Below are 23,112 nucleotides of genomic sequence, written 5' to 3' on the forward strand. Positions count from 1 at the left end.
AGCAGACCTGTGCTTTGTTAACATTAGTTAACATCCATGTGGAAGGAATAAGGATATAACAATAATAATAATAATAATAATTTATATAACACTTTAAGGATTGCAAAGCACTTTACAAATATTATTTCATTTGATCCTTACCCTGGGAAATAAGTACTATCATTACCTCCATTTTACAGATGAGGAAACTGAGGCAAACAGTGATTAAGTGACTTGTCCTAGGTCTCATAGCTAGTACGTATCTGAGGTAGGATTAGAATTCAGATTTTCCTGATTCCAAGTCTAGCACTCTATCCACTGCACTTCAGGGAGACAAAAACAACAGTCTATTGCAATAATCCAGGCAAGAGATAATGAGGGTGTTTGTAATATGGGTAGTGAAACAGGTCTGATTTAAGAGAAGCTCGAGAAGGAGAAATCAATAACACTTGGCTGGACACCAGGCATTAGAGAGATTGTGAAGTGGGGTGACTGGAAGATTAGCTATGTACTTGACAGGAAGTGCATGCTGGGGTAAGAAATAGGTCAGGAATTAGGAGGAAGGTTGGGTTTAGGGGAAAAGATAACAAGTTCTGTTTCATATATGCTGAGTCTGAGATGCTTATGGGACATCCAGGTGGAGAGGTCAAGTGTCTCCTCCCCACACTACCTTATACTTATTTTGTCTATATTCTGTACATTCTGATAGAGAAATACTAGGGCAATTTAGCAGCCTCTCAGTGCTGGGGGCCAGGAAGTCTGTCCCAGCTCTAATCTGAATTGAGTAGGCTGGTCAAAATGAGCACTATGGACCCTTCCAGCTCTCTCTGCTTCCCCACCTGGCTAGAAATGAGATCAAAACCCAATAATAACAGCTAACATTTACATAGCAATCTGAGGTTTGCATGTTAATTCTTACTTTAGGCCCAGATGGACTCCAAAGAGCCTTGGTTTCTCATCTTCCTTCCTCTCAGCCCTTTTCCTTCCTCATCAAAACTCTTCTCAAAAGACAGATTTCTGCCCCTAATAATGAAGAGATCAGGTAAGAAACCATTTGATGGGAGACGCGAACTTGAGTGGTTAAGATAAGGCTTTTTGAAAATTAACTATGAATTTGGTATCTTTCCTTCTTCCCTATCCCCAACTCTCCATTTCCCAATTGCTCATTCAAATCTTTCAGCCTTGAGGCTCTATGATCATTCTTCCCACTATTACCAGGTTAATTCTCCTTATGCATAGCTCTGGAAATGCCACTTCCCTGCTGCAAACAAAGATACAAACAAACAAAAACCCAAGCCCTTTCAATGACTCTCCAGTATCTATTAAATAATAGGCATCTTTCTCTACTCCACCGCAGGTACCTCTTGCTCTAACCAAACTGGATTAGAAACTATTCCCCAAACATGGGGATCTTTGCCTTTGAGTACCTTTGTTTATACCTTCTCTGGACCTGAAATTATGCTTCCTTTGTCCTCACCCATCTCTGCCTATCCAAATCCTCTTTACCCTCAAAGCCCAACCCTGATGCTGCCTCCTCCGTGAAGCTTCCCTGATCCTCCCAGCCAAAGGGGATGCCTGATTCCATTGAACTCCCACAGCACTAGGAGCCTTTATTGCGGCGTAGGGCACTTTCTGCCTGGCATTGTCATTTTGTATGAGCACTGATCTTTGAATCCCAGCTCTGACACTTATGACCTGGATTATAATCACTTGGTCAAATCACTTACTCTCTGGGCTCCAGTTTCCTCATTTGTAAAATGAAGAGGTTAGAGTGTAATGTGATCAATAAGGCTCCTGACAGCTTTAAATCCTATGATCCTACTACCTCAGGGTTTATTAACCCAGCCAGGGGCCATAGAACCCCAAAGAGTCCATGGAAATATTTCAGAGAGTCCTTGACCTTGGACGGGAGAAATATATCTTTATTTCAATAACTTTTTTTTCTTTTTTTTCCCCTACATTTTAATACAGGTAGAACACTGAATGATTCCTTCACTTCAGCTCCTTATTTCAATAACTTTTAACAGAAATTTAGCATTCCTTTTGATTATGAATGTAGGCAACAAAACACAATCCTGAGAAGGGTTGACCAGACTGCAAAAGGGGCCAGAACCCCCCAAAGTGAAGAACCCTGGTGGTAGATTATAAATTCCCAAGAAGGAAGAAACTGTCTTGTTTCCCTTCTTTATATCCCCAGTTTGCCTTGTACAGAGTAGGTTCTCTAGCCACCCGCTGAAGAATGAATAAGTAAGTGACTGGCATATCATTACAGGGGATATCATTAAATGTGAATGCTTCATTCATTAAAATGGGGACAATACCTAACCAGGCAGTTGGGAGGCACAGTGAATAGACTGCTGAGTCAGGAAGATCTGAGTTCAAATCCAGCCTCAGACACTTACTGGCTGTGTGACCCTGGACAAGTCACTTAACTCTGTTGGCCTCAGTTTCTTTAACTACAAAATGAGGATAACAATAATAATGATAATGATAATAATAATAATAATAATAATAATAAACAACATCAACCTCACAGAGTCACTGTGAGGATCACATGAAGTAACATTTGCAAAGCACACAGCACATTGGCTAGCACCTAACAAGTATTTAGAGCTTGTTCCTTTCTCCCCTGCCTATGTCTCAGGGCTCTCTTAAGGACCAAATGAGCTCATCACAATAGCTCACATTTATATATCATGTTTGAGTTTACAAATTTCTTTACAATAACCCCAGTGAAGTATAATTATCCCTGCTTTTACAGATAAAGAAACTGAGATTTAGGGAGGTGAAGACTTATCCAAATTCATATGGTTAATAAATGCAGAGCTAGGATCTAAACCCAAGTAGGAGTTTGGAGTCAAACTCCAACCCAGCCCTCTTGAAATATCAAAGTCTTGTTTAAATAGAAAGTCACCACCATAATCCAAGTCCTCATTATTTTAGCCTTCAGTTATTGCTTGTTGTCTCCCCCACTGGACTATAAGCAACTTGAGGGCAGGAACTATCTTTCACTCTCTTCATATCCTCAGCACATAATAGGTGCTTAATAATTGTTTATTGATTGATTGATTGCCTGATATCCTCAAATTTCTCCACCTTCCAATCCATTCTGCACCCTCACAATAAATATACATAGTAAAGCAAAGCAAATTCTTTCATATGCATATTTATTATGAGGGTTCTCTCTCTCTCTCTCTTCTCTCTCTCTCTCTCTCTCTCTCTCTCTCTCTCTCTCTGTTCAGCTAGGGGAGATATAGGATAGAAAGAAAATAATTGCTTTTTAATTGAAAAAAAATTTTAAAGAAAATGAGTGTTAGACCAGAGATGGATTTATGATTGGTGGAAGGAATAGCCACACAGATATTCAAATTACTGATGCATAAGTGGAAAAAGGGCAGCTGGGTGGTGCAGTGGATAAAGTGTTAGGCCTGGAATAAGGAAGACCTGAGTTCAAATCCAGCCTTAAACACTTACTAGTTGTGTGACCTCAGGAAAAGTCACTTAACCCTGCCTGCCTCAGTTTCCTCATCTGTAAAATGAGCTGGAGAAGGAAATGGCAAATCACTTCAGTGTCTTTGCCAAGAAAACCCCAAATGGGGTCATGAAGAGTCAGACATGACTGAAAAAAATGACTGAACAACAAAGCAGAGGGAAGAAATATTTTTACCTATTGAATAATGAACAGAAAAAGTAACTAGATCTTATTATGTAAAAATAAAAGGGACCGAGAAAGCCTGAGATTGCATTAGCCTTTGGGGATGCCATAACACCCAGCTGATTCACACTGAGCTTATAAACCCCAGGGTTCTTCACAAGAACTGGTACTTTACTTGAGCAGACAGTTGTCCCAAAAGCATGTACTGCTTTACAGTTCCAACAATGTCAGGTGGACTTGGATCTGTTTCAGTGTCCAGACCCAAAGAACAGACATTAATAGGTTGGACAACTTGGTATTTCTTTGGAGATTCTGTGAGAGAAGGCTCTAGAAGAGAGCCCCAGGAATCTGGCCCTGGCTTTCAATAATCTTATCAATAACTTGAATGATATGCTTGTCAGATTTGCAGAATGCACAAAACTGGTGGAGATGGTTACCATGGAGGGATTGAGCTGGGACTCAAAAGATCTAAACGAGCTGGAAAGATGGGCACAATCTTATCTCGTAAGATGAATTTATCACCAAATCCCAGAATTTAGAGTTGAAGGAAGACCCAGTGACCATCTAGTCTAGGCACCAGCAAACTTCCACTTCTACTTTATTTATTCAAATCTTTTCTATCCTTCAGGGCCCCAGCTGAAGTTCCACTTTCCCCATGAAGCCTGTTCTGAAGCACTAGAGATCTCTTGGTCCTCTGAGCCTCTAAAATACTTGCAGTTTGCACTGTTCATTTTGTAAGTGACCCTACCCTTTCCTATAGAGGAAGGAAAGGGAAACAGAAACAAGTGTTTGTTCGAGGCGCTGTGCAGGTACTTCATAACAATTACCTCATTTTGTTCCCTATATTTGTCTACCCCACCCCTCAAATCGATATGAAGCTTCTAGAGAACCAGATTCCTATCTTATCCCTTAGTCTTATGCACATAGTAGGTGCTCAATAAATTAACAGGTGAACGAATAAAGGAATGAATTGTGAGATAGATGAATTAATGAACAAAAAGTTGAGAGACTGGGAGAGAGAAAACATTTATTGTGCTAAGCATTGCGCTAAGCTAAGACAGGCTGTTCAAGTCTTGAAATGTCGAATATAAAGCCACCCAATTGGGTGTAGTGGGGGTGGGAGTGGGGGTGGGCACAGCCAAGGTTTCACAGCAGGACTAGCACCGGAACTCAAGTCTTCAGATTCTCAGGGCAGCACCCTTTCTTCTCCACACCCTGCTTCTAAGAGGTTTGAGGGATGTGGAAAATAAGTAAATCCTAAGTGTGTTCTGTGATAGGATTCTGCTGAAGAGGTCCCGGAGGCAATGATGTATCTGGCTACAGATGAAGAACGCACAGGAAGACCTGAGTTCAAATCTGGCCTCCGATACTTACAAGCTATATGACCCTGGGTAAGTCACTTAACCTCTGTCTTTGTTTCCTCATCTGTAAAATGGAGATAATAATAGCACCCACCTCCCAGGGTTGTTGTGAGGCTTACATGAGATAATATTTGTAAAGCTCTTTACAAACTTTAGGTGTTAGGTGTTATCATCATCAACATTATCACAGATAAAAGCCCATAGTGAATGGTCCCACTTTCTAAGCATCGTTGACTGAAGTCTAGAACACAAAACTTGACACTACTGAGAAAAAAGAAATTGTCCTAATGGTCTGTGATTAGGTAATGCTATAGGTCAAATCTACTGGTCTTTGCCCCAGTGAGCCTCAAGCCTGCCTGCTATTTACTTGCTCAGAGACACCTTTAAGGAGAAAAGAGAATGGTTGCCTCTTTATGTGTGGGGGGGGGAGGAAGAAAGAGAAAACCTAGGGAGGGGTCCAGTGCATAAACAATCCCAAAGAGCCAATACTCCAAAAGCTAGTCCTGCTTGACCCTGAAATTGTTGTTTTTCAGTAGTGTCTGACTCTTCATGACTCCATTTGGGGTTTTCTTGACAAAGATACTGGAGTGTTTTTATCATTTCCTTCTCCAGCTCATTTTACAGATGAGGAACTGAGGCAAACAGGTTTAAGTGACTTACCCAGGGTCACACAGCTATTATGTGTCTGAGACCAGATTCGAACTTATGAAGATGAATCTTCCTGATTCAAAGCCTAGTGTTCTATATCCACTGTGCCACCTAGCTACCCCATGATTTGTATATATTATATTATAAACATTATAAAACATGTTAATATCTTCTGTTGCTAATGTTACATATAATTTTATGCATGTGAGTATATATGTGGATATACATATGTGCATGTACATATCCATGTGTCTATTGTGTACATCTTCTGATACTTCACCAAGGTATGGAGGTGACCCTGGGTTCTTGAGGACTGTACCAGTGGAGTCCATGCTCCATCAGGTCCTAATGGCTAGAAGAGCTTTCCTGGCAACAGATCTGCTATCTGAGGCCTAGCCCAGCTAAGGACATACAGGGTCATCATTCCATTGGCTACTAGATGAGGGATTCTTTGGCAATGTCCACCAGTATATGATGTGAGTATCATTTATCATCTCTGTTATCCCAGTTTGGCATAAAAGAGGGATGGATCTGGAGCCAAGAGACTTCATTTCACACTTTCTAGCTGTGGGACCTCAGTTTTCTCATCTGTAAAATGGGGGTGATGAGGAAAGTACTTTGCACACCTTATAACCACATAGAAGAGTGTGTAACATCTTGTCTTAGGTATATGGCCAGCTGTGTGAGACCCTGGGCAATTAACTTAATTTCTCAGCCTCAGTTTCCACATCTGTAAAATGAGGTTAATAGGACCATCTATCTCAGAGTTTTGAGACTCAAGAAGGTAATATATGTCAAGCCCCTTGCAAACCTTACAGATATTATTACTATAGCAAATCAGTTACACAGCTAAATAAATTGAGCAAACTTGAGTTTTCTGAATATTCACTGAATAACGAGGGTGGGGGCAGGGGAGTGCCCTAGGAACCTTTCAGAAGGTAACAAAGGAATGAAGGGAATCCTTTTTGGAGCAAACATTTGTCTTGGATAACCCACAAAGGCCAAAGTCAATGTCTAACAGAATGAGGAGATCAATTCTGATTTTCTTTGAACATCACCATTTTGTCACAATTTGCCCTGTGATTCTACATAATCACTTCACCACTCTGAGATTCAGTTTCTTTTTTTCAAAAATGAGGGGGTTGGATTGGGTCACTCTCCAGGAGCCTGCCAGTTCTGGTCCTCCATTATTCTCTGACTCAGTTTGTCTCCAAGAACAACCTAACCTCAGACCATTGTGAAAATTCATGCCCACAACCTAACACCTTGAAGTACAACCAGGAAAGAGCAGCCTTTCCTTCTGCTTTTCCTTGGCTGAGGGGAAGTAGAGCATAAAATCAATGAGAAATGACCTTTGACCTCTGAGGAAATCCACAGGAAAGGCTGAATAACCTTGGACATCATTTCATTCCTCTCTCAACCACAGTATCTTTGTGATTGAGAGGTGGAAGAAAGGCTAAGTTTGGGGTAGGGTAAGGTTGGGGATAGGACTCCATAGAGAAGATGAACCATGTGATGAGAGGCATACTCAGGACACAGGTAATAATAGAAGGCATGGTGCCCATTTGTAAAACATTTGTTGGCAATAAAGCCTTTTCTATCCACCATCTCATCTGATTCTTTCAACAGCCCTGGGAAGTGGCCAGAGGAGGGTACTATCCTCATTTTACAGATGAAGAAACTGAGGCTCAGATAGGTAAATATGACTTCCCCAAGAACATCCCAGCGGTAGTAACTAGAACTTGAGCCCATGTCTCCTGACTCAAAATCCAGGGTTCCTTCTCCTACACTGGGGTGATTCATGGAGACTTATAAAACAACATATTTCACTCTGATGCCTGGGAAATTTTCTTACGTACTGCTTTTGTGAAATTAACTCTGCAGGCAAAACCTTTCAGTTATTTTCCATTGCCTATTAAATAAAAGGTAAAATTCCTGATTCTGACATTCCAGACCCTCCAAAATATGGACCCAAATTCCTTTCCCAGCCTTATCTCAGATAATAATCTGAAATTGTTTTGTATGTTTTATTGTATTTTTATTTATTTATTTTTATTGTATTTTGTATCAATTACCTTTGTATTCAAGGTAAACTGGACCTCATAGTGGGTAAAGGTATACTTGGAGTCAGGGAAATCTAAGTTTAGATCTTGCCTCAGACACTTAGTAGCTGTTTGACTTTGGGAAAGTCATTTAACTGTCTGTGACTCAGCTTCTTCATTTGTAAAATGAGTGAGTTGGACTCAGTAGCCTCTAAGGTCCCTTCCAGTTCTAAATTTGTGATCCTATTATATGCTCAGAATCCCAGGCAAACTAGACTGCTCTCTTCCTGCTCATTGTTCCCAAGCAAGTTCCCTCCTCTCTATTCCTTCGCTCGCAACCATCCATCATGCCTTTCATGGACTAAAGCACTATCTTCATCGCCTAAAATATCTCCCTTAACCTCAAGACCCAACTCATCCAGGATTCCTTTTCTGCCTTTCCCCGTGGGAAAGGGATCCATCCTTAAAATTTCTCAGAGCATTTTATCAGACACACTCCCTTGTACTTATCATGTTCTATCTTGTATCTTAGCTATTTACATTTATGACTTCTCCCTTTATTTGACTGCGGTAAGCTCCTTGAGAGCAGGGTCTGGGGCATGTATGGCTGCATATTGCTGATATCATCAGCACCTAACTCAGTGCCTTGTACAGTAGAGGACTTAATATTTGTTGAATTGAACATCAGAGAGACAAGATTAAGTAAATATTATGCAAGCTGGATCAATTCCTGCTGAGTCCAGAGTCCAGGGGGATTAATCTGGGAAGATTTCCTGAATAAAATGACTTTGGGGTAGAACTTTGAAGAAAAATAAGTACTTAGCACCAGAGACCCCATAAAAGTGGTTTAAAAAAAATCACCAGACTAAAACTATCCAAGCTTCATTCCAGAAATGGATCCTTCTAACCTAAAGCATGCTTTGGGATTGCCAATGAGCCAGCAACAGGCATGTTGAACCAACTCAACTCCATGCAACACCCCTTGAATTGCAGCAAGGGGTTAAAAAAAACAAAATTTGTAAACTCCTAGCTTGTCTCCATAATTATCATCCTTGTTGTGTGACCTTGGGCAAGTGTCTTTTCCCCTCTGGGAAACTCAGTTTCCTCATTTGTAAAATGAAGGCGTTGGACTGGATTGGAGGTGTCGAAAACAGATTACAGCCCAATCAGATTAAAATGTAATTAGGAAATATTTTACTAAACAAATAAAAATACAATAGAATATAGATGATATTAATACTACATGGTTTTCTAAATCAATATGCCGCAGGGATGCTTATATACCCCTTTTTGGCCCCTATTTCTATTTTAGCTTGATACCACTGGACTAGAAGTCCTCCTAAAACTTCTAAGAAGATTCCAGAGCTTATGATCACTGTTCCACTGTAATTCAGTCCATGTGGACTCCCACTGACCTGCTGACTGACCCTAGTTGAGGTGAAAGAATGGTATTCTGGGAAAGAAGGTGCCCATCCTCCCTGGCTACAGAGGAAGAGAGAGTAATTCCAACTGGAATTGGTAAAAGGACTTCAAGCAGCTTCTTCTATTTTGGAAAAGGAGTAGAAACACTCAGTAAAAACACTCACAGTGATCCCAGCTTGACATTCAACAGCCTTCCATAATCTGTCTCTAGCCCACTCTGAAGCTTTTCTTATGCTCTTTTATATGTGGTATATCTCAGCCAAACTGGACCACTAAGCTCCTCTTGGATTTGGCCAAACCATCCCTCTCCCAGAATTCCCCAAAAGCTGGGACCCACTCCCTTTTCATTCCTACCGACTGATATCATTCTTGTCCCACATGGTACAATTCAGGTACTTGCTCATAAAGAAAGGCAGCCAAGAAGGGAGGCTTTTTAAGAGCGGTCTGGTCTGCATCTTTTCTTTATCTGACATTCATTCTGCTTTGTTTCATGCTTATTTACATACTCATCTAATTACTCTCCCTTCCCCCAGCCCTCCACCCCAAAAAAGCACACCCCTTGAGGACAGTCTCTATTTTCTCCCATCTATTTTTATTTAGGTATCAGCTTTCCACAAAGCACCTATGCATAGCAGGTGGTTTAAAAATGTTTGCTGAAGGGGCAGCTAGGTGGCTCAGTGGATAGAGCACCAGCCCTGAAGTCAGGAGGACCTAAGTTCAAATCCGACCTCAGACCAAACACTTGACACTTAACTAGCTGTGTGGCCCTAGGCAAGTCACTTAACCCCAATTGCCTAAAAAAAAAAAAAGCAAAAAAAATGTTTGCTGAAACATTGTGTGATGATCAACTATGATAGACTTAGCTCTTCTCAGCAATACAACGATCCAAGACAATTCCAAAAGACTTGTGATAGAAAATGCTAACCACATCCAGAGAAAGAACTATGGTTCTGAATGCAGAGTGAAGCATATTATTTTCACTTTTTTTGTTGTTTTTTAATTTTTCCTTTCTTGTGGTTTTCCCCTTTCGTTCTGATTCTTCTTTTACAATATGACTAATGTGGAAATATGCTTCACATGACTGCACATGTATAACCTGTATCAGATTGCTGTCTTGGGGAGGGGGGAGGCAGAAAAATTTGGAACTCAAAATCTTACAAAAATGAATGTTGAAAACTCTCTTTACATGTAATTGGGGAAAAAAAATAAAATACTATTAAGGAAAAATGTTTGCTGAATTTGAATGAAGCTATTGGGAAAAGGGCAGGGAAGAGATTTCTGGATTATCAAAAAGCTTACATTTTATAATCCTTATATTGGAAAATCTCATTGGATGATGCCTATTGCCAAACTCTTCAGCCTGGTATTTAAGGCCCTGATAATTTGGGTCCAATCTGCTTTTCTAGATCTGTTTCAAGTCCCTCCCTACAATAAGCCTAGCTGTTCCCTAAACACATTCCATTTACTGAGTCCTTGAATTCCCAGGGGCCATCCGACCATGCCTGGAATGCAGGCCTTTGGTATCTGTGCCTCTCAGAATTATCTTCCTTCAAGGCCAACCTTGAATCTTTTCCCAATAGCTCTCCCTTCCCCTCCACCCAGTTTTGAGTGTTCTATTTCCTCAAATCTCTTTGTATTTTCTTATTTGTATGCATGTTGCACCCCCACAGTCAAATAATAACAATAATTAACACAAAGTGGGAGGTAGAGTGGGAGTAGAAGAGTGAAAATAGTGAGGGACCAATCTTGGTATCTGAATGAAACAGAATACAATTATGCTGTAAAAAATGAGGTAAAAGATGTCAGAGAGATATGGAAAGACTGGTATGAACTGATTCTGAGTGAACTGAGTAGAATCAGGAAAACATTTTATACTATAATATTAATAAGTACATACTTATATATAAATATAGCATAAATCAGTATTATAAAAATGAATACTTTTGAAAGACTTAAGAATTCTGATCACCCACATGATCAACCCTGTCTCCAGAGGAAAGAAGAATGTTACCCACCTAATGAATGAGAGATCATGGACCAATATGCCATATGTGAAGTGCATTTTTAACTATGTCTCTCTCTCATTCTCTCTCTCTCTCTCTCTCTCTCTCTCTCTCTCTCTCCCCTCCTCTCTTTCTGTCTCTTCTCTCCTCTCTCTCTCTCCTTTCTCTCTCCTCCTCTCCTCTCTCCCCATCCCTTCTTCCTTTCTTCTTTTTCTGTAAGTAGGAGTAAAAAAATGAATGCTTGATCATAAAAAAAAAAGAAATTTTAAAATGCTTTTTAAAAGAAAGTACAACAGCTCTTGAGTTAGTGAACTTCAGTTCAAATTTCATCCTAGATGTTTACTACCTATATGACATCTGGGTAGGGCCTCAGGTAAAGGGCCTCTGACATCCCCTCCAGCTCTTTATATATGATCCTCACCACCACCAGGGGAGGAAACTAACTCAGAGAGGTTAGGTAACTAGCCCACTCAAGTATGAGAGGTAGATTTTGAACCAGATACTAACCTTCCCCCACCTTCTGCTCAATTTGTAGAGCAGAGGAATTGTCTCCTTTTTATGTTTGTGTGTGTGTTTGTCTTTGTATCCCCAGCAAGCACAGAGTAGGGGGTTTAATAAATATTTATTTAAATGGATTTATATTAATCAGGGAGGGGGAAGGGTCTGCAACCCACTGAGTTGAGAAAGGCAACATGGGAAGAACTCTAGCTTGCAGTGAAGGGACCAGGATTGGAGTCCCTATTCTCTAAAGAGTTGTGAGGCCTTGGGCAAGTCATTTTTCATTCCTGTGAGCCTCAGAGCCTCTTCTGTAAAAACTGAGATGATTCTACCTGCCCTGTCTATTCCATACAGTTATTTGAGAATTAAGAGCTAAAGGACAACAATATCTTAGGAAAGCATTAGATAACCAAGATCTTAGCCATTGGTTAATAAGACACCTTCCCTCTCCTACAGGGTCTGGGCCCCTTCCCCTCAGTTTCTCCTAGGAATTGCAAATTTGTTTGAATATTGGCCTAGACCCAGACTACAGCCAGGTTGTTGCAGAAAGAAAAAGACCCTCTGGAGCATTCCAAAGTGACAGAGAAAGTACTTTGAGATCAGTCCTGGTTTGGGATTTTCAGGATGTGACTCCTTGCTTGCTAGTATTCATGTCACCTTCAGCCTAATCTTTATGAGTAATAATGAGGTTATCATATCCCCCCTCCAAATTTCAAAGTGTCCAAATTAGCTAAATTATCGTTGGCTGAGGATCCCTTCCACCCAGAGCTGCCAGCTCCCTCCCACATATTACATGGCTTGTCACTCAGCACAGGAAGTCCCTTCCCATCCACATCCCTCACATTACATAGGAATGTAGACTTAGAGCTGGCCCTTACCTTAAAAACCAATCCCAATTTTTTACAGATGAGGAAATTAAGACACAAAGAGGATAAGTGACTTTCCCAGGGTTAAACAGCTAGTAAATACATGAGGCAAGGCTTGAACCCAGGTCTTCCTGAATCCAAGTCCAGTGCCCTATGCATCAAACCATGCTGCATTTTGTGCCTTGCCAAATGCCAATGCTGTATTATTCCCTCCATCTACCTTTCCCCCTCCTACTCAGGAACTGCTAAACAGACCTGAGCCACCTAGATCCATGACAGATTTGTTATCTAACTTCAACAGGGCCCTCAATGCAGCTAAACAGTCTTTTTGCTCCTCCCTACTTAGTGCTCCATCCCACTCCTCACAGAGGCTATTGCAAACCTTCTCTCCTGTCCCCAAGACTCCCTCTTCCTCCACTCTCTCAGCTGAGGACTCCACTTCCATCAATCAACTCCTGACATTTTCACTGGCTGTCCTCCATGCCTGGAATGCTTTTCAACCTCCTGGTTTCTCTGCTTCCTTCAAAAGTCCCAGCTAAAAGCCTATTTTCCACATCTTGGTCCCCCTTAATTCTGATGCCTTCCCTCTGTTAATTATCTCCAATTTATCTTGTATACATCTTGTTTGTACGTAGTTGTTTACATGTTCTCTCCTCTATTAGAGTGTGAGCTCCATGATAATAGGGGCTGACTTTTGCCCTTCTTTGTATTCCCAGAACTTAACACAGTGTTAAGTATACAGTAGTACACAGTAGGGACTTAATAAATGCTTATTTCATGACAGAAAATAAAAACTATATGCCACAAGCTCCCTCTTCTCTCTTCTTCATTTCAAAACTCCTGGACATCATCCCTCACTCTCTCCTTTACTCTGCTCTATGATAATTAAGCACTCCTTTTCAACACAGGAGAAGGAAATCCACATCTATAGAGACTCTATTATGTGACAGGCACTGAGCTAAGCACTTCACAAAAATGATCTCATTTGGCCTGATGATCTGATTTGACACGTGTGCCCTTGATCTCATTCCCTCTTGTATTCTCCAGGAGATCCTCCCTCTCTACAGGTTCCTTCAATACTACCTACAAACATACCTGTCTCCCTCATCCTTAAGAAAAACTAAAAACCTTTCCTAGCCCAACTATTCCCTCAAGCCATCATCCTATACCTCTCCTCTTTCTCAGTCAAAGTTCTAGAAAAAAAAAGCTGTCAACCCTTATTTCCTCCTTTTCTTCCTCAAATTCACTTCCCAACTTTTTGCAACCTGACTTCTGACCTGATCACTCAACTAAAATTGCTCTTTCCAAAGTTTTCAGTGATCTCTCAATTGCCAAATGACAGTCTTTTACAATATCTCACTTCCTTCAAGACAGTGTTCAAGCAGCATCTTCTACAAGACATCTTTACTAACCCCTCCAACTGCTAGTGCCCTCGATGCCTTGTATCGATTTTGTACTTTTTCTGCATGTTCTTAATGTGTATATTTTATCTAGAGTCACATACCATCAGCTTCAACAGTCTCTCCTATAGAGACTATATTGTTACCATAGCTTTAAGAGACTTTGGAATCTTACAGAGTGACAGTATAAACTCCCATTGAAAAGTCAGTGATGAGTCAAATTATGCGCCCATGAGTTTTAACTTTGACTTATGAGGAGTCTGTGAGGAGATGAAAAGTCTCAACTATGATCTGTTAAGACACAGAGTTTTAATCATCATCAATGAAGAAACAAAAAGATTGTAATTCAGAAGAGTTACCTGTTTGTGGCTGGAAAGACTATGAGAATGGAGAGAAAAAACTGATACCCTAAGAGAAGTGAATTTAGCTCTTTTTGTGAGTAAGTAAGAAAAGGCTTCTTCAAAGACTTTGGATGTAATCTTGGGAAATCATGGATTGCTTGTGTTTCACAAGTGAGAAGTTGAGGGCAATAGAGATGGCTAGAAGTGACTGGCTATGATCTTCACAGCTAAAAACACTGTAAATAATTTGTCTTTGTGCTAATATTCATTACAATGCTAATAAATTGTCACTGATATTTGTTTAAGCCTAGGAGAGTAGAGGTTTCAGATATAGTGAGAGGTGAGCAACTCCTTATGGGAAAAGAGATTTTTCTAGTTTATTAAATACATGTTTGACAAACTGGGTTTGAAGCTCAGAGCTAATTGATAAACCTGCCTGGGCTCTGGCTCCTTCTAGGAATATGGGTTAAGGCTAGTTTTTCCCTAAGATGTGACAAAGGCTAGGACTTGATTAGCCTGGGGTAGGGTGGGAGGTATGAAAAGGGGGAATACAGCTTCTGAAGAGCCTCTGGCTGTATTGATGTGGCTTCCTGGTCACCCAGTAGCAAAGCCTCATCTTCATAGGGTGGGGTGGGGGTGGGGGTGTCTTTCAGACTTGGTGGGTGTCCAAGACCATGTAAATCACCATATTAGGCCTTGATGACCTGACATGTTTCCATATGGAAATGAAAGTGGCCTGTATCTATGTGGGCTAAGTGTTACTGTATTGTCGTTGAATGTCCTTTCTCTGTTAGGCCTAAGTATACCTCCTTTTATTAACTGTTCAATGTCCACATTTTGATCCAGTTCCGAACCTGAATTAACAAGGTAATGGCTTGAATCAGTCCTACCCTTAACAACTAATCTTCTTGAAGTAATTTATAGATCATTAAGTAAATGTGAACCAACTTTTAAAATTTTGAATTTAGTGTTCAACAGTAACAGCTTATGAAGATCCAGACAAGATTTTCGTCACGCACACTGATGCTAGCCTGGAAAGCTTAGGAGTAGTTTTATACCAAGAGTGATGTCACTGGAAATCATTTGCCTTCACCAGCAGAGGTAAGGAAAAACAAGACACGGAGAAGATAAATTACGCTAGTAAATGTATGAGGCAAGACTTGAACCCAGGTCTTCCTGAATCCAAGTCCACTGTCCTGTGCACTAAACGATGTGCCCATGCACGAAATCACTTAGTGACAGTCAGACTAGCTGTTCTGTAGGTAACTTGGAATTCTTCTTTGAAGTGGATTGTCCTCCCTTCACCACCACCACCGCCACCACCCTTCAGTCCTGCCCTCGCCCCTGCCCTGAGAGCCAATGTGGATCATGCTCGTACCAAGACCATGAAGAAGGTGGGATGGGTCACCATAGAAAGTGTCTACGCCTGCCTGGGCCACACCAAGTGCCTGTGTTAGGACATTGCCATCATCCCCAGCAAGAAGCTCTGCAAGAAGATATGTTACTCATCCGATGAAGTGGATCCAGAGAGGCCCTGTGAGAGGTATCTCTATCAAACTGCTAGAAGAAGAAAGAGAAAGGAGGGATAACTGTGTCCCTAAAGTCTCCCCTTTGGATCAGGAGATCACTGAAGTGGACCCTGATACCAAAGAAATGTTGAAACTCCTGGACTTTGGAAGTTTGTCCAGCTTTCAAGTTACCCAGCCCACTGTCGAAATAAACTCCACCAAGAAGAGCTGATTAATACTTACTTTTGACTTCTTTCCAACAAACTTGGGAACCCCCCCCCTCAAAATGGACTGTCACTGAAAAATTCAAAGATTATATATATGGAGCTAAATGCCAAGTGTAAATTGACAAAAATCTACTGATATATTTTGACTAGTAGGAAGTTAGTTGCTGTTCACCAGAGAATGGTGACAACAGCCAATTTTTAATTTAGCCTGGGAAAACTAACGCCAATGTTGTTGTTCCATCTTGAAGGCCATGTGACACAAAAGCCAGAGTAATTCCCAAGGAGGAAATTCAACCTGAATGTCATACCTAGGAAGTGGGGTCATAACCAAATGGAAGTGTATCTAGACAGAATGTCAGCAGATCACGTGAACCTTGTTTCATTAAAGTAACCCCTGTTTGTCTCGGTTGTCTGCGGATGGTTGATGATGGATTTAAAAAAGTAATACAAGTTAAGAAGTAAGGTAGTGATACATAAAAGGCCTCAAGATCCAATCCTCAGAAACGATTCCACTGGTGCAATGATGGCAGAAGTTTAAGCTGTACAAAGATTGTCACTGTTACTACACATGGGATACCAGGAAGTAATTGGTTCTATGCAGATCATTTCTTATTACAGCCACGAAGGGAACCAGCATTTATTGAGTGCCTACTATGTGCCAGGCACTGTGCACCCTTTACAAATATTATTTCATTTAAAAGCTCTACACAGTAACTTTGGATATGGGGGTCAAGAGAGGACTCGGAGCCAGTAAATAACAAATTTTGTTGGCCCAAGATAACTGACTGTAAAGAAAAGTATTACCAACCCAGGCGGAGTATTTATAGAACACAAGCACCAGCAAACCTTTGGAATTTGTCTGTATCGACATTTTATCACTGGAAGGAGATAGGAAGAACATAAGCTGTATTTTAGTACTGACTGATCATTTCACTAGGTATGCAAAGGCCTACCCAAATAGAAACCCAAAAGCTCCCATAGTTGCTAAAGTAACATGGGAGAAGTATCTTTTGGTGTATGGATTCGCTGCCAGGATTCATTTTGGCCAAGGCAAAAAGAGTCTTTGAAATCAAGTTATTTAAAGAAATGCTAGCTTTGGCTGCTAACTGGGAATTGCACATTGTCACCCTCAAGGAGACCCACAATCTAAATGTTTCACCAGATGTTGATGGACACATTGAGAACATTTTGAAGGCTGAACAAAAAGTTCAGTGGGGTCAACATGTTGTATTTTTAGTTCATTAGTACAACTCCACTAGAAATTATACCCTAGGTTTTATAACATATTTACTGACATCTGGCCATGAATCATGTACACCTATTGCATGATTTAGAGTTTCAGAAATTGAAACAGATATAGTCACTCACAAACAACACTTATCTCAGTTGACAGAAGTTGAAGAATTTTTACCAGCTAGCTATAACCTCAGCTTAAAAGAATTCTTTCAGAAATAAACAAAGGTACGGTGCCCAAGCTCGTTATTAAGAAACTACAACAGGTGGTACAGCTTTGCTGAGAAACCTTGGGATTCAAAGAACGCACCACAAATAGGACATGTAGAGATGTCCAACCCTTTCAAGTTGAAAGAGACTGGATAACTTGCGAGCATATGGAATAACACTAGAAAGTCGTGGAGGTTCTATAAAATACAATTCATTTAAACCATCTATTGCCTATTTTAGTTGGACTCTCTGAGAATCTAGAAGAAAGTAAAGATGAGAAACTAATTAAGAGGTGTTTGAGGACAGACCGTCCACCAATTATAACTAGATTTTCTGAGTTAGAAAAGTATGAGCTCAGAAAGGTATACTTCCAGTGAGCTTGACATCATGTCAAGAAATACAATAACGTTGGTTTGGACTAAGGAGTTTCAGACAAAACTCAAACCCAATTTAGACAAAGTAGGGAAAGGGAGGATAGGCAGTCACTTCCCTGACTAAAACTTCATTTATAGAGAACTCTAAGGTGGCAGATTAGAGGAAAGAGAACCAAAGTACCAAGCTTAAATATAAGGAAAGGAACAGCGAACTTTCATTCCTTGAGAAGTCAGTGGTAAGTATGTCAGTTTTAACTTTGGACCATAAGGACTCTGTGAAGAAATGAAGAGTTTAAGTATCATCTATGAAGAAATTGAATTTTGGGGCAGCTAGGTGGCAAATCTGGGCTCAGACACATAACATTTACTAGTTGGGCGACTCTGGGCAAGTCACTTAACCCCAATTGCCTCAGGAGACTTGAGTTTTAACTGTCACCTGTAAAGAGATTAAGGTTTAACTGTCATCTGTGAGGAGACATCAAAATTAATTATCATTCTGGAGCTACCTGTAGCACCTGGAGAGAGACTGAAAGAACAGAGAGAAAGTACTGATTTCCTGAGAGGAGTGAGTTTAGTTCTCATATTGTAAAATGAGTAAGAAGAGGATTCTTAAAATACTTTGGATTTTCTTGGGACAGAATGATGAGATTGTGATCCAGAAGTGAAGACAAGAATAACTGCAATGGTTAAGAAATGACTCTAGCTACTAACTTCCTCATAGCTAAAACACTGTAAATAATTATGTCTTTGTGTTATTATTGGTTACATTATTAATAAATTACCTAGTTGGCAACTGACATTTATTTAGGCCTAACAGAGTAGGGGTTTGAGATCTTTTGAGAGATAAGCACTATCATGAGAAAATAAGTTTCTCTAGTTTATTAAATAAAAATGTTTGCCATTGGAACTCAGAACTGATTGCTTAATTAACGAGGCTGAGATTTTCATAGTTGATAAAGAAATATATAAACATGCCCCCAATTACCTTAGAATGCAAGATTATGAGAATGACTATGGTCACAAGGCAAATAGGAGGCACAGTAATAGCCACTCCGTACATATAGGCTACACATGAGTGTGACTGATCTTAAAATCCAGTTACACAAAAATATACATGTTGTCTCCTCATTGAAAGCAGGGAATCATTTCATTTGTATTTCCATTGCTTAGCACAGTGCCTGCCACAGAGTGGGTGCTTAATAAATGCTTGTTTGATCTACACGTAGGAAGAGCACTGGATATGAGGCTAGACAGATAGATGGCTTTTAATCCTGATTCCAACACTTGCTATCTCTGTGACCTCGGGGCCTCAGTTTTCCATATGTAAAACAAGGATAATATTACTTGCACTGCTTTCCTCAAAGAGTTGTGAAGAAATGATTGGCAAAATTTAAAACATCATGTTGCAAATATGTTATTGTTATCACATGGAGTGTCATCTAGCCTAGTAAGACTCTATCTCCTAGTGATAATTCATGACTTACAACCCAGGTCATCAAGTCCCCACTTCCATACATTCTAGGCAGGGGCACACATATCAGTAACTCCAGGTCCTGGCTCCACCCCCACACCACTCCCAACCTCTGTCTAATTGGCCTGGCATCATGGAGATTTGGTCTGTCTCACTGGAGGGGGTTTAGGGAAAAGGTGTCTGACCCTGTCTCATATATAATAGTAAGGCAGAGCTAAATTCATAGGAAATAACTCCTGATGTGGAGAATATGGAGGCTGTCCCTGAGGCTTCTGGGAAATACTTTTGGCATTTGAGGGGAAAGCATAATTTGTCTGTCTCTTTTCTTCCCTGCCCATTCCAGTGGATAAGGGACATTATAGGCAGAGTAGCTCCTAAGGCCCAGGGAGTTGGACACTTTCTGCAAGAGGAAAAGATTCTTGTCTAGGAGAGTTCCCTGACTCTCTAATTCAGATCCCAAGTAGGGTCACTAGGACCAGTTCATCTCCAGTCTCTAGTGGACAGCAGTAGTTTTTATTCAGAACCTCTCATTCTTTTCCCCTTCCTTCCCCCAACAAGGAATTACCTCGGTAGGTTCCCCCCCACCACCACAGGAAACTGTAACTAATTATGGCCTGAAGCCCTGGCCTCTTGTAGCTCCTCTCTCCCAACACTTCGTCATCTGTAGTAAAGATTTTGGGAATAGTAGGCAAGGAGAGAGGCAGGTTTTAGGCACAGGCATGTAGGAATCCATATCTGAGAATATTTTTTTTCTAGAGCTGTGAGGGAAATTTTAACAGGATTTCACCCTGTAGCCACCAGCCTCTTTGCCTTCTGCTCAACCCTCCTCCCTCTCCCTATCAACCTCCTCCCTCTCTCCCTCCCTCCTTTCCTCCCTCCCAGCACAGGTCTTGGGACAAGACAGCCCCTCCAGTCCCTGCCTGGTTCAACAGCCCCTAGCCCAGCCACTGGCCACCGGCCACAGCAAAACACAACACAAACATTCTTCCGTCCTCTATTCTCCTCCAAATTAGGTCTCTATGGAGACAGGCACAGGCAGCCTGACAGCCCCACAGCCTAATCCTGATTTAGTGACCATCCCTTTAACAGCCCACCCACCCCAGCAGCCTGGGCCCAGCTTCCCTCAGGCCCTCCCCTTCCTCTCCTCTCCTCTCCTTTTCTCTTCTCTCATTTCCCAAGCCTTCTCCTTAGCTAGATGGAGAGGATAAGGATCCTGAAAGATCCTAAAAGTGGGGTCCAGGACACAAGGCTGGGGGTGCTGTTAGGAGTAAAGGGTTTTCTGCCCTTTGGCCAGATGGTGGTGGGGTGGAGATGAAGTGACCTTTCTGATCAAAACTGATCCATGTAAAATGAGGGGTTGGACTTACATGACCTCCTAGGCCCAATAATAATAGTTCCCCTTTTCATAGCACTTTACCTATATTATGTCATTTCATCCTCACAGCTGTGACATGTGTGCAATTTTTCCAATGAGGAAACTGAGTTGGTCAGGATCTCATATCTGGTAGGTGAAGTTAGATTCAAATAGAGGTCTTTCTGACTCCAAGTACAGCTCTCCAGCTACTGTGTTGCCCCCTGCTTCCCTGCCCAAGAGTCAAAGGACTTGGTATGAAATTTGCCTGTGCTTTTTCTTAGCTTGGCAAATCACCTTCCCCTCTTCTGTAGCTCATTTTTCTCGTTTGTGTAACGAAGGGCTCTGGGTATTAGATGATTTCTAAGGTGTCTTCTAAACCTAACTCTTAACTATGCCTTCTATATCTAATATTTGGTGGTTTGGGGGTAGTTACCTCCAGGGCTCAAATCTAGAGGATCCAAGATCTCTGGAGGAGCTGGACAGATCTCAAGGGTTTTCCTGGCATGTCACTGGGTGTCCAGAGAAATCTGGGTCTGATATTTCCTTTGGTGGAGAAGAGGACTGGGAAAAAAGAGGGACCTTCTGCCTTTCTTATAAATACACTGCTCCCTCTGGAGCCTGGAGTCTGGGGCCAGGAGGGAGGAAATGAACTGCAAAGAACTAGCGGCCTCCAAATGTCCAAGGGGCACTAGGCAGGAGCCGGGAGGGGTTAGGGCGTCATTCAGGCAGTGGGGGCAGGGTTGGACTATGCCGGATAGTGCTTGCCTTATTCTCCTGTCACTTGGGGAGGGGGTGGACTGAGAACCTATCCTGCTCCGACATCTCCCAGTCTACTTACTGTTCCCCCCCCACACACACACACTCAGGCCTCTGGACAAAGACCTGACCGGGGTGGGAGGGGCCAGAGGGCCAGCCCCTCAGCTCCTAGAGCCCCTGCGGCTCCTTCTGACCCAGGACCCCGAAGACCCTAGCCCGCAACCCTTGGCAGGCTCCTCCCCAAAGGTGCAGCCTCGGAGCCTCCTCGGAAGAGGAAAGCGCCTGGTGGCGTCCCGGCGTGAGGATCGCCTTCCTCGGAGTAGGTGACCCTGGGCTCCCAAGCACTAGCTACTGGCCTTCTCTGCCCTCCCGACCCTACGTCCCGGCTTGGCCGAGCAGTTCAGCCCTACCCCACCCACCCCACCCACCCCAACCCGGCCCCGCCAGTGTCCGACTCTCGGACAATGCCTCGGGACTCCCCGCCCAGGCCGATCACCCACTCCTCGCCTCCTGCGCCCTGCCCCCTGCCCCCTGTCCCCGCCTCAATCTGGCCCCGACCCCGGCCCGCAGCCCCCGCCCCTGGCCCGCTCGTACCTCGGCATCCCGGCCCCAGTTCTAGGTGAGTGTGCGAGGGCCGGGGGGACGTCCGGTACCGGGGCCGGGCCGGGAGCAGAGGCGCGGACCAGGGACTGCGGGCCGGACCGGGGGAGCGGCGGCAGCGGCGGCGGGCCGACCGGCCGCGACGCTGACCATCCTGGGGACGCTGCTGCCGCTGCCGCTGCCGCGGCTGGGAGCGGGACTGGGCAGTGGGGGTGGCCGGACAAGGGGCGGCCCTGGCTCCCCCAGCGGGCAGGACCCCCTCCCCCGCCTCTTCTCCTCCCCCGCTACCTCAGTTCCCGCCCCTTTCCCCGCCCCCTCCCCCTTACCTTTACCCCTCCCTCCCTCCCCCAACTCCTTCCAACCCTTCGCCCTCCTTCCTTTCCCTCTCCCCTCGCTTCCCTGCACTCCTTCCCTTCCCCCCTTCTCTCCGCCCTCTCTGCTCCCTCCCCTTAGTCTCTTCTTCCTTTCCGAACCTCCTTTCTTCTCTCCTTTCCTAACCTCTACCCCCACCCCCACCTCCCCAGGGGTCTCCCAGTTCCTCCCCCTTCCCTCCCTCCCCTCTCCTTCTCCTCTAAGATAAATTAGCCCCGAGGAAAGGGGGAAAAAAAGGCGAGTGGCCAATGGTGCGTGGAGAGTTGTCCTGGCTTCTCTCTCCAGGAGCGCCTCAGTGGCGTCCCTTTTCCTCTCTCCCCTCCCCCTTCCCATCTGGGGCCTTCGGAGCTGGAGATTGGGGGACAAGGAAAGAGGGAGAGTTGGAGAAAGCTCAGGAAAGTAAGGGGAACGTTTAAATAGAAATGGACTCAGGGGAAAAGGCCAGGGAACAGCTGAGGGATGACCCCTATGCACAGGACTAGGCAGGAGTGGGTGGGGTGTGGCTGATCCCAGGACACTGGGTTTTCCCTGTGGACCTCCTGCCCAAGGCCTGCTGGGATCTGAGCAAGCTTCCTGGGTTGGGGTGGGGGCAAAGGGTCAGGTGATGAAATGGAAATCCGAAAACCCCATTCCTTGCTAAAGCGCTCCCTCTGTACCTCTAACCAATGTGAGCAAATGAAACTATTTTCTACGGAAAGGCTAGCCTTCTTCCCCTGATTAGTATCCTTTAGTCATTCGGTAAATATTTACTAAACGCTAATTATGATAATAATAGCTTACATTTGTATCCCA

The 23,112-nt window shown here is 42.9% G+C and overlaps 1 protein-coding gene across 1 annotated transcript in view; it reads right to left on the reverse strand.

Moving 5' to 3' along the window:
* FIGNL2 (fidgetin like 2) overlaps positions 1-22,161 on the reverse strand; it is a 48,679-nt gene extending 26,518 nt beyond the window's left edge. Inside the window, 1 exon segment of the mRNA XM_020966285.2 lies at positions 21,943-22,161. The gene's annotated coding sequence lies outside the window, so the exon portion shown is untranslated.
* Positions 22,162-23,112: the final 951 nt, after the last annotated feature.

This window comes from Phascolarctos cinereus, unplaced genomic scaffold (assembly GCF_003287225.1).
Source record: "Phascolarctos cinereus isolate Bilbo 61053 unplaced genomic scaffold, phaCin_HiC Scaffold_1;HRSCAF=81, whole genome shotgun sequence".
NCBI classification, from domain to species: domain Eukaryota; kingdom Metazoa; phylum Chordata; class Mammalia; order Diprotodontia; family Phascolarctidae; genus Phascolarctos; species Phascolarctos cinereus.